Consider the following 13413-nt stretch of genomic DNA (forward strand, 5'->3'; position numbering starts at 1 on the left):
TCATATCTCTTAAAAAGCAGTGCTCGTTATTATGGAGGTCAAAATAAAATGGGGAAGCTGCTGGCAAATTATTAGAAAATACGACGTGATCGGACTAAGATAGAATCCATACGAAATAATGTTGGTATCTCTTTATTTAAAGATAACGATATTTTAAACGAGTTTGTTTCTTTTTACAAAACCTTCTATACTCCCGAACAACAACCATCTTCAATCAATTTATCTACTTATTTTCAGTCTATTGAATTTTCTTCACCTCTTCATACTGACTTTTCTTCATTAGAAGTAGATATCTCTCTTTATGAAATATCTCATGCAGTCTCAGTTTTAAAAAGAGGGAAAGCTCCCGGTCCAGATGAATTTACTGTTGAATTTTACGTGCAATTTGCTCATCTTCTTCTTCCACATCTTCTGTCGCTTTTCAATTCATTTATTACAGCTGGAGCCTCTTCCGGTACCTTTCAGGAGGCCATGATTTGTTTAATTCCCAAAGGCAACAAAGACCCTTCTCTTTGTAAAAATTACCGCCCAATTTCCCTAGTCAACCTTGATTATAAGATATTTGCAAAAATTCTTGCCCTTCGCATTGATCCCATTTTACCTAATCTAATTGGCCCCGAACAATCAGGTTTTGTAAAAGGTCGTCTTGCTTCTGATAATTCCAGAGTCTTTTTTAACATCCTTAGTAAAGCTTCCTCTCTTGACTATCCTATTGCAGCTATTGCTTTAGATGCTGAGAAAGCGCTTGATAGGATTGGTTGGGATTTTATGTTTCAAGCTCTTCAATGGATAGGGTTCCCTCCTAAATTAATATCCCTTATTTCATTACTATATACTGGTCCCAAAGCTTCCATCTTTGTTAATGGTAAATTTCAGACTATTTTCCTCTTCTCCGAGGAGTACGTCAAGGATGTCCTCTCTCTCCATTATTATTTATAATTGCTTTAGAACCTTTCTTAGCTAGAATTCGGCAGGATGTTCAGATCACTGGTTTGCAACTTGATACCTCCCATGTTAAGATGTCTGTCTACGCAGATGACATTCTTTTATATTGTTCTAATCCTTCTACATCAATTCCTTCTTTTATGGCACAGGTTGATATATTCTCTCAGTTATCTGGATATCGTCTCATCTCAGACAAATGTGAAGTTCTTCCCTTGAATGTGCTCTGTCTCAAACAAGATTTCATTTCTACAGTTTTTTCTTGGCAAACTTCAAAGATAAAATACCTAGGCCTGTGGTTTTCCTCTAACATTTTGGAAAAGCGAAAACTCAATTTCGATCATATAATTAAATCTTTATCTGATTCTATTGATTGCTGGCATCCACTTTTTCTTTCTTGGTGGGGTCGTCTAGATTCCATTAAGATGATGCTTTCTCCTATAGTTTTATTTATTATTTCTATGATTCCTGTTCATATTCCTGGATTTTATTTTAAAAAAATAGATTCTCTTCTGATGAAATTTCTTTGGAAAAACAAACCTCCTCGAATAGCCCTGTCTCTTTTGAAAGCGAACAAAACTTCTGGCGGTCTTAAATTTCCTGATTTTAAAAAATATCATTATGCCTTCTCTTTAAAACAATCTTCCCGTTGGCTCTCTCTTAATCAACATGTTTCTCCTCCCGTTTGGGTGACTATAGAAAACTACTGTATATCACCTTTTAAATTCGAGGAGTCTCTCGTCTTTACAAATAATATTTCATCTTTTAGAACTCCAGTTATTTCTCATACTCGTAAAATTCTTGCTCCACTAATACCTTCCTCGTATCCTTCGTTTTCTTCACTAGATCAACAGCCCATTTGGCATAACAATCTACTACGTATTAATAATCACACCATTTATTGGAAAACTTGGAGAAATGAAGGACTACTTTGGATTTCTCAATTATTACTCGATAATGTCCCTTTACCCTTTTCAGATCTTCAAGCTAAATTTTCTTTACTAGGTTCCTGTAAAGCTCAATATGATCTTTTGTATCCTTCACTCCTTCAGGATCTTCGTTCCTTACCGTCCACGGTTTCCCCCTCCACCAGTTGCTCTCTGCTCTACCCCTTATTATCTAGCTCTTCCTCTGCTTCCTCTATATATACTTGCTTGTCTCTCTCCTCTGACAGGAACAAAACTAAGGTTGAATTGGCTTGGGAGAGGGATCTTCTGGAATGTTGGACAACCCCTTTTGGGATAAGTTATGGCTTAAAATTCATAAAACATCCAGAGCTGCTAACACAACTCAAACCCTTTACTTTGTTTACCAACGTCTTTTATTTACTCCTGCAAAAATAGCCTCCTTTACCACAAATTCTACTCCTACTTGTTGGTCTTGCCCTTGCTCAAATGCAGACTCACAACATATGCTTTTTGATTGTCCCCCTGTAAATCGTTTTTTGCAATCAGTTTGATCTCAAATTAACAACATTTTTAAAACAAATACTCCCTTCTCCCCGTCTAATATCTTTCTAGGCTCTCTATCACCACATTGGCCCCAATCTCCTTCTAAATTTAAGCTGGTGGATTTGTTATTGGCAATAGCTTTTCATTTAATAACTTCTAACTGGAAACAAGCTCACAGAATCCCTTTTAGAGCCTGGTGGAATGCCGTCTGTTTTCATCACAGACTTGATACCAATTATATTACCCCTATTTCTGTGTCCATTAAAAGAGACCTCTTATGGCTTCCTATGTCCACATACTTGTCTTATACTGCCTTGCATAATGCTCCATTGGTCCAAACCTCCGATGAAGTTCGAAAGCCCCCATGTTACATTTGTTGTCTTTTGCCAGTTTTAAATGACCTCTCATTAATATTCCCTTCGATATTTTTTCCAGTTGCAACTCGATGAATATTAATAATGTTCCTATGCATACAAATTATGTATTATTCTTTATTATATATCATAGTACTGTTCAGGCTATTATAGTATATATATTTTCTTTCCCTTGTTCCTCACCCCCTCTACCTTCCCCTTTCCCTTCCTATTTGAATGCTTATTGGTATATATTATTACATTTGTATTTTTCATACTTGTATTTTTCCCTTGTACTATATTGATTTTTGCTGAATAAACTTGAAGTTTAAACTTAAAAAAAGAATGGTGTAAACAATTTATCAAAAACTGTGACTGGATTTCACATACTTAAAACCTCAATTGAATCTATAGATAGGAAGTTGTTATGATTGACCCAGGGTGAGTTAGAGTTTTGATATTATGTCATTGAATACTGTAGCTAATTATATGATAACAGAGTTGTGGTAAGATAGAGCTCCACAGGAATAGGGCATGATGCTTCGAGGATTGAGTCACAAACAAAGTGCTGTTTTTGCACACTGCTGTGATGTAACTCCATCATTTTTGTTGCTGCACTGGATAGACCACAAACAGGATGTTTACGAGGATTTTCAGATCCTCTGCTACAGATTAATATGATAGGGTTCTCCTGAGAAGCCTTGTGAATGGATGGCAATGCAGGGACTGAGGTCTGCGACGCAGAGTGTACCTCCATCCCCACATTTGCATTCACAAAATACCGTCATTGCAGCCCCAGTCACTGAAAGTGACAGGGACCTAAAGGCATTTAAAAAACAGCCATTTTCAATGCAATCGGTCTCGCCTTTGGGACCTTATATGTATTTAGCTATGCAGCACATTAGCCTGGGTGCTGAAACATCTACTGTTCTTTAACATGGAGTGAAAATAAGCATCAAACTCTGTGACACACCAGGTATGGGAATACATGGAGAGAAATATTGCCTTTAGGCAGGAAATGGTATAGTTGAAAGCTCTGCTTTTAACCCCTTCGCTGCCAGGCCTTTTCCCCTCCTGTGCCACGCCCTTTTTTGGCTATTTGGGGTAGTGCGCGCTGAGGCCCCTGTAACTTTTTGACCACATAAGTTATCCACGCCAAATTTGCGTCCTTTTCTTCCAACATCATGGGGATTCTGAAGGTACTCAGGGTTTGTGGATTCCCCTGGAGGGGTCACAGAAATGAGCCAAAATACAGCAAAATGTAGTTTTGTTTTGGGAAAATGGGAAAAACGGGCTGCAAATGAAAGCTTCTGAGTTTTTCTCTGCAAGTGTTATCAAAAAAGGGTTTGTGGGGCTGAAATCACCATTTTTCCAGCTTTTAGGGGATACCAGACTTTTGTCAGAAACCCAACATTTTTTACACAGTTTTGGCATTTTTCTGGGACATAGCCTATTGTTGCTATTTTTTGTGCTTTCGACCTCCTTCCAGTTAATGGTAGAAATGGGTACAAAAGCAATAGTGGATCCTGGAAAGCTATACATTTTAGAGAAGTAGACAAAATTCTGAATTCAGCAAGGGGTCATTTGTGTAGATCCATCAAGGTTTTTTTATGGAAACTAACAGTTAAATATAGGATAAATTGAAAATGTGTTGAATAAAAAAGATTTTTGTGTCAACGTTTTCAGTTTCACCTGTAACTTCTTCTAATTATGACAGCTCTTTGAAAGCAATACACCGTTACATCCGCTGGACATTACTGGTTGTGGGGATATATAGGACTTGTAGGTTCATCAAGAACCGGACGAACCCAGGTCCAAAAACTGATCAGCAACTTGCAATGGTTTTTTATTATGTACCGGGTATATAGTAATTATTCTGTAAAAATGTGTACATGGAAAAATCGGTATGAAAGACACCTATGTATTTCTGAAATGGGAACAAAATATAGAGTTTAGAAACAGTAGACATTTGCACATTTCCGAAATTGGGAATACTCATACTAGCATGAGAATTATCAGTCATTTTTTAGAATGACTTCTTTTTTACACAATGTCTTTCATTTGGAAGGCAGAAATGCATCGAAAGTCAATAGGTAATAACAGTTCCTTTACAAATCTGAATTACCCTAAGTCTCCCGATAAAAATGGTACCTCACTTGTATGGGTAGGCATAGTTCCCACGACAGGAAAGGGCTCAAAACCCAACGTGAACACACCACATTTTCACAATGCAAAATTACCCTTTTTTAGCAAAGTGCCTAGCTGCAATTTTTTAACCCTAGCTCTGCCGGCACCTAGGGAAACCTAGCAAATCTATTCATTTTTGAAATCTAGACACCCATGGCAATCTAAGATGGGGTGACTTGACTGCCTCCCACCAGGTTCTGTTACCCAGAATCCCTTGCAAATCTAAAAAATGGCCAAAAAAAACCTTTTTCCCCATATTTATTTGGTGGAAAGTTCAGGAATCTGCGTGGATCCACAAATTTCCACCCACCCCGCGTTCCCCAAAGTCTTCCGAGAAAAATGGTACCTCACTTGTGTGGGTCAGCCTAGTGTCTGCGACAGGAAACGGCGCATAACGTAACGTGAACACACCTCAATTTTGTTGCGAAAAATGACCCTTTTTAGGCAAAGTGCCTAGCTGTAGTTTTTGAACCATAGCTCTACCGACGCCTAGGGAAACCTAGCAAACCTATACATTTTTGAAAAGTAGACACCCAGGGGAATCCAGGATGGGGTGACTTGACTGCCTCCCACCAGGTTCTGTTACCCAGAATCCCTTGCAAACCTAAAAAATTGCCAAAAAAACCACATTTTCCCCACATTTCTCCGGTGGAAAGTTCTGGAATCTGCGTGGATCCACTCATTTCCACCCACCCCACGTTCCCCAAAGTCTTCCGAGAAAAATGGTACCTCACTTGTGTGGGTCGGCCTAGTGCCCGCGACAGGAAACGGCGCAAAACGTAACGTGGACACACCTCAATTTCACAGCGAAAAATGAACCTTTTTTGGCAAAGTGCCTAGCTGTAGTTTTTGAACCATAGCTCTGCCGTCACCTAGGGAAACCTAGCAAACCTATACATTTTTGAAAACTAGACACCCAGGGGAATCCAGGATGGGGTGACTTTACTGCCTCACACCAGATTCTGTTACCCAGAATCCCTTGTAAACCTAAAAAATTGCCAAAAAACACATTTTCTTCACATTTCTCTGGTGGAAAGTTCTGGAATCTGCATGGATCCACAAATTTCCACTTACCCCGCGTTCCCCAAACTCTTCCGTCAAAAATGGTACCTCACTTGTGTGGGTCGGCCTAGTGCCCGCAACAGGAAACGGCGCAAACCGCAACGTGGACAAACCTCAATTTCGCTGTAAAAAATGACCCATTTTTGGCAAAGTGCCTAGCTGTAGTTTTTGAACCCTAGCTCTGCCGGCACCTAGGAAAACCTAGCAAACCTATACATTTTTGAAAACTAGACACACAGGGAAATCCAGGGAGGTATGGCTTGCGTGGATCCCCCAACGTTTCCTTACCCAGAATGCCCTGCAAACCTCAAATTTAGCTGAAAAAATCACCTTTTTCACACATTTTAGTGTGGGAAAGTTGTGGCATCACCGGGCTGACACAAATTTCCTACCACCCAGAGTTCCCCCGGGTCTCCCGATAAAACCGGTGCCTCACGACTGTAGTAATTGGGGGGGGCCATGGGCCCACCCTTATTTATTAGTTTTTTTAATTCCCTGCTGTCTAGTGGGCTTTTTACCCCCGGGGGCAGATTGGGGGCTAATACCCCCATATGCCCCCCAGGGGAGGCAAAAAGACTAAATGGTGCAAACGTCAGTTGGGGGAGCAAAGGCCCTTGCCCAAGGGGCCGCTCCCCCCTCCCTGGTGTCTAGTGGGTGGATCCCTGCTTGGGGATCGCCCTCCTGGGGCAATCCCCAAGCAGGGATCCACTGTGGAGGGGTACCATTGGAAAGGGGAGATTCTCCCCTTTCCAACGATACCTCTCCTGTCTTTGTACGTGCTCAGGGGGCTGAGATAGCCCCCTGAGCACGTAGAAAGTGAAACTGAAATGAGCCTCTTGGCTCATTTCAGTTTCATTTTCACTGTAATGATGTCGGCCCGACGTGCGCGCCGATCGTCATTACAGTGAAAGGAGGGGGGGGCCTCGGGAGCTGGGGAAGCTCTTCCCCAGCTCCCGAGGCTATTTTTAATTAAAGGGAATCCCTCTGGTGCCCGCACCAGAGGGATTCCCCAGGGAATGCCTCATGACGAGCTGGACTCGTCATGGGCACAGCGCGACTGTGCTTCATGACGAGTCTAGCTCGTCATGGGCACGCAAGGGGTTAATATAAAATCAGGGCCTTCGGTGGTCATATCACTGAAAATACAAGATTTGAAAAAAAATATTATTGTCTATGGGTGCTCATGGAAGACAATTTCTATGGACTGGAATCTAGAGCATGCTAAAGTGATTCTGGTATTTTACTGACACCTGCTGGTCGTTTTCTATCAAGAAAGTTAAATAGTGGCAGTTGCCAGAAAAATTAAAAAAGGAAAGTCCCTAAGCAGAAAGCAATTCAGGTATTTTACTGACCTCTACTGGTTGTTTTCTATCATGAAAGTTAAATAGAGGCAGTTGAACAGAAAAAAAGTCCCTAAGTGGAAGCAGACAAGTCCTAGGGGTGATCTCCAGAGCCCACAAAGTACATACACATATAAGTATATACTAAAGTATATTCAAGAGGAGTATATATTAAAGTATATACAAGAGGTCTCGAATGTTCGACCTAAAAATGAAAAAAATTACCAGTGGGTGAAGGACCATCAGAGAAAGCATGAGTCAGTCAAGTAGATTGATATCTACACCTAGTGCACAGTGGCTTTCAAGGGCATCTTCCACTTTTAAATGAATACGGCCCCTTTTCAAATGTTGGTAGTCTATCAAACGTTAACGACTGCAGGAGCAATCACAAAACGTTGGTATATATCTTCACGAGTAAAAAGAAATGAGGGGGAAAATTCCAGCCCCCTTTTCTTTCAATTTGTAAAGACTGACAATGTGGAAATTGTGAGTAATAAGGACAATATGCAGCTGGAGTTTATGCACTCACAAAGTGTACATTTTAGTGCGCAGCTGGTTTTGAGAGTCCAAAAATAGTTAATAAATTTGGCGTTTCAGTCAGAACAGATCAAAATATAAAAGGGCATGGCGGAGATGAATGATAGCCTTTTTATTAATTATTGTGTACATTAATTATATGTCAGGCTCCTGTTCTTGCACAAGTACCACGATTGCACCACTTACAGCCAGTCCTTCATTACCCCTTAGCACTTGCAACAGGTTTAAACATCCACCTTCTTAAAAAATTGGTAGGGGAACCAGGAAAGAATATGTCAGCTGGTGCCACAAGGCAAGTTCGGTGTCTAATTAAAGAGGAATACGGGTTAACATAAGGAATCATGCCATGCATCACTCATTATCTACATACAATGACTAACCGTATCCCAACCATGGCACAGTACAATTGAGTCTTCAAGCCCCGAGTTTATTTGTAGATGTCTGACAGCCACTGTGAAAAGAGTTGCTTGCAGATCCTGGTTTCTTTCACTGCTAATCAAAGGTCTATGAAAGCTCAGCTATGTAATGATGAACCTGAAGATATTCTTGCCCTACGGAATGACCTTAAGCAAAAAATTGTTTCATTTTTTAGTCTGTTGGTCTTTACACTTTCTAGGCTACATTCTGAAGGGAGGTTTGTAGAAGAATTTGGAGGTTGAGGAGGGAGCAGAAGGAGGGTGAATGTAGGCATTGATGGGTAGCAGGATGTTAGTAGATATTGGGGCAGATTTACAAGAAAGTGGCGCATCTATAGAGATGCGTCACTTTCCTTGCGCCACCCTAAACAATACTAGCGCCACCATGGATGCGCCGTATTAACAATATGGCGCACCATGGCGGAAGGATTGACAGATGCGTCAGGAATTCTGACGCATCTTTTGGGGCAAAAGTCACGCATTGCTGGAGTCGTGTCGCAAGCACCTCGCAACTCCAGCAATGCATTTTGTGGCCTATTCCCACTACACTGCGTGACGCCTTATGCCTGCTTCAAGCAGGCGTAAGGTTTTGACGCAGTGGCATCCTAAAAGTGACGCAGTGAAATTCTGTAGATTTCACTGCATCACTTTTACGAGGCTTTCCTGCGTAGGAACGCCCCCCTGCATACATTATACCTGACGCAGGTATAATGTGACGCAGGGCTTTACAACGTGACGCATCTCCCTAGATGCGTCACGTTGTAAATAGGGTGCATTGTTTGCACTGCAGTTGCATCAAAAAAAGTGACGCAATGGCGGCGCAAAGGAGCGCAAGGGGCTTGTAAATTTGCCCCCTAGTGTAGAGGGCTGTGAAATTCAGGTGGGTGGTGCGTTTAGTGAGGGAACACTGCTGGTATGGTATGTTGGGAAAAGGGAGATGGAGTGCATAGTGTAGGATTAGGGAGGGAGGTTGGGTGTTAGTTATACTGGTGTTATGTAGGAATAGATGTTGCAGGGGATGTTACAATGAAAAACAAAGTATGGCTGTCATCTAGTGAAGACTTATAGTAAGAGGTCATTGTGCGGGTGGGGCAATAAGTTGGATGTCAGTAATGCCATGCTTCCCCCTGTACTGAAATTCTATGTCAGTTGAGTTATGCTGTGTTACATAGAACTTTAATCTTTAATATAATGTTACATATACCTTCACCATTGACATTATCAATGACATCACTATAGATACAATGTCATTACATTTTTTGGGATACTATCCTTGAGACAGTTAAGCAGCTTAAGACTAGAGAACTAGGCTTGTGCAGTTTGCAAGAGAACGTTATTAGGTTTGACAGTTGTCTCTTCCTATGGTCAGGGTGCAAACCAATTTGCAAAGTAGAAATAGAGGTGACAGAAAGAGCAGTGGTAAATGGTGTACAAGGTATCTTTTTTAGAGGTGGACAGGGTATCTTTTTTAAAGAGAGAGGTATCAATTCCAGAGAAAGTAGCTAGAAGCTATAGGGTTCATTTATGAGAGCCCTGTGTCACTTTTGCACCAGGCAAACTGGTACATGTGTGATGCGGGGCTCTCATAAAGATTTATGAAGCCATGCAAAGCCTCCCTGTGTGGCTTTGAGTGTCCTCATAAATCATGAGTAAGGGGATGCAGTGCAAATAGCTGCATCGCATCACTGCGCCGGGGAAGTGTTCCATGGGCGTTGTGGTGGGTTTTGCTATGCAACACCCATGGAATTTGACACTGCCCCATATTTACAAAGTGATGTGGGCCTGGGGAAGAGCCAAATATGTATGCCTCCTGAGTTGAGGCGAAACAAGGAGAAATATGTTTATTTCTCCTCGTTTTTTCCTCTTTCCATGCGTGCTTCATTCTGCTGCACACATGGAAAGAGGAAAATGCCTCATAGGATTGTTTTTGTGCAGTAAGGGGCTCCTTCCTGCTCAAAAACAATTGGGCATGCGATGGAGGCACCCCTGCACCATGATACAAGGGTGCCTACGTTAGCACTAGACTACGGAAACAACGCCAGCGCAGGCAAAAAGGACAGGAATGCACTGTATTGCTTCAATACGGTGGATTCCTGTCCTTTCACTTTGGCATAGGGCAGCGCAGAAAGGTGCCTTGTTCCACTGCCCTAGCCAACATGCCATAAATGAGGCCCTATATGTTTTTAGGTCGAGCCCTGAGCCAGTGCGCAAGCGCTGCTCTGGGGGTTGATCTGTGGTAGTTTACTACGTGAAGGAAGCCCCGCCCACTCCCTCGCCCATCTTTTTCATTAGCTTGCGTCTTTGTCTTTCCTGAATGCTGCTTTCCGATTCGTTTACAGGCGTGTTAATTCCTCCTTATGACGGCCATGTCATCATTTGTATCCTTCCATGGCTACTGGTCCCTTTACTTCGAGTGTTGTACGGTATGTGTTATTTAGATTGTGAGCACTATTTTCTTTAATGAAGTTCTCTTACTGCCCGTGCCTTCTCCTCCCCCTCCCACAGTCCGTGTCTTCTCGCCCCTGTCCGCACCCCCGTTGTTCGTGGCTTCTCGCCCCCCTACCCCCCGCCTGCCCGCACTCTCGTTTGCAATGCAATAGGTCTTGCTAAATACGAGTCCTACTGCATTGCAAATGCTTGTTTTTCTTTCTAACTGCTTTTTAAATACACTTGTTTTTACCTGGCATCTTGGAAACCATTCACAATAAAATGCAGAGCATTTCAGCTTATGTAAAATATTTTACAAAATTGTGTAGGAATATCACATACTTGTTCCCAAGAGTAAGTCAAATTTGCTTCTCGAAAAGCGAATACTTAGGGTAGCAGTACTTATGCTTGTTTGATTTAATGCGAAATGGCTGATTGCTTCTCATACACATGCAGAGAGTGCAGTACATATGCATGCATGCACACATACATTCTTACAACGCCAGCGCAGGCAAAAAGGACAGGAATGCACTGTATTGCTTCAATACGGTGGATTCCTGCCCTTTCACTTTGGCATAGGGCAGCGCAGAAAGGTGCCTTGTTCCACTGCCCTAGCCAACATGCCATAAATGAGGCCCTATATGTTTTTAGGTCAAGCCCTGAGCCAGTGCGCAAGCGCTGCTCTGGGGGTTGATCTGTGGTAGTTTACTACGTGAAGGAAGCCCCGCCCACTCCCTTGCCCATCTTTTTCATTAGCTTGCGTCTTTGTCTTTCCTGAATGCTGCTTTCCGATTGGTTTACAGGCGTGTTAATTCCTCCTTATGACGGCCATGTCATCATTTGTATCCTTCCATGGCTACTGGTCCCTTTACTTTGAGTGTTGCACGGTATGTGTTATTTAGATTGTGAGCACTATTTTCTTTAATGAAGTTCTCTTACTGCCCGTGCCTTCTCCTCCCCCTCCCATAGTCCGTGTCTTCTCGCCCCTGCCCGCACCCCCGTTGTTCGTGGCTTCTCGCCCCCCTGCCCCCCGCCTGCCCGCACTCTCGTTTGCAATGCAATAGGTCTTGCTAAATGCGAGTCCTACTGCATTGCAAATGCTTGTTTTTCTTTCTAACTGCTTTTTAAATACACTTGTTTTTACCTGGCATATTGGAAACCCTTCACAATAAAATGCAGAGCATTTCAGCTTATGTAAAATATTTTACAACATTGTGTAGGAATATCACATACTTGTTCCCAAGAGTAAGTCAAATTTGCTTCTCGAAAAGCGAATACTTAGGGTAGCAGTACTTATGCTTGTTTGATTTAATGCGAAATGGCTGATTGCTTCTCATACACATGCAGAGAGTGCAGTACATATGCATGCATGCACACATGCATTCTTACTAGATTTGTGAGAGTGGCGATCTCAGTGGAAGAGTCAGCTGAGGGTGGCATGGAAAGGCAATGGCAATTATCTGCCCACAAAAGAAGTAGTGTTTATGTATTCATAATCTTTAACCAATGCTCTTTCCATACAATCCGAGCACAATTTACACTCAGATCATTCTAGATTTTCTTTTACAGGATGTTTTGGAAAGTGCACAGATTAGTACATTAATGTGAAGAAGTGTTTCCAAATTTGAACCGTTATTTGGATTAATTTCTAATTTTTAAGAAAACCCAATACTCAAATTCTCCTAACCATCTGCATATATTGTTTACCGCCTGCGCACTTGGTTAGGAAAATACATGCAATTCTTCAATGTATGTCTGCAGTATGGATTATATATATATATATATATATATATATATATATATATATGCGCGCTCAGTCCCAGTCACATCACAAACTTAGGAAAGCACTCACGGGACACTTCTGCAGTTCTTAGGTCATTTATTGCATAGCGAGCATGGAAAACATGACGCGTTTCGGCTATGCCTTAGTCTGATGTTTTACAAATTTCGCGCCAAGGAAACGGCATATTTAAATGAGACGTTACGTGGATCACATGACATCACAATTCATAGACATCATAGAAGGACAATCACATTAGAAGAATCACTGTTGGTAATTCATCGCCATTTTGGAATGTCAAAACAATTAAATAATATTGCTTATTTCGCCGTATATCGGCATTAAAAAACAATCCCAGATTCGAAGTAAGATTAAAAACTTCACACATATCGCCATATATGGGCATGTGGTGTCCTTCAAAAATAACAAAAATAAAGCCGTGTATCGGCAGACCGATGTCACATGATAAATGTCTAGCAACATGAGGGTCATTTAAATCACTTGATACGTTAGATAACCGTAGGTATGTTACAATAACATCCTCTCACTTGCCTTGTGTCCGACATTCAAGTGTGTTTTAAGAAAATCACGCCATGTATTGGCTAAGACCTCTACATTGTTGCTGGCATCGAAAAAATAATAAGATGATCCACATTTATACTAACATCATTAAAAAGATTTTTTTCACACAATGTCCAAAAGCTGACGTGTATAGCCAATACCATAAATTCAAACACAAATTACATTATGATCACCATATCGCGAATTACATTTTCCAATTACCTGTCTAACCTCTAGTGTAAGGATTATTGCTACTCTTTAATCCCCAAGATGAACTGACAGTTCCTCCCCTATATTCATCCCCAAAGGATTCTTAGTTCCTAGGTCGATGATATATCGTGACTCAAGCCTGCGAAG

The sequence above is a fragment of the Triturus cristatus genome, chromosome 8 (assembly GCF_964204655.1).
Source record: "Triturus cristatus chromosome 8, aTriCri1.1, whole genome shotgun sequence".
Lineage (NCBI taxonomy): Eukaryota > Metazoa > Chordata > Amphibia > Caudata > Salamandridae > Triturus > Triturus cristatus.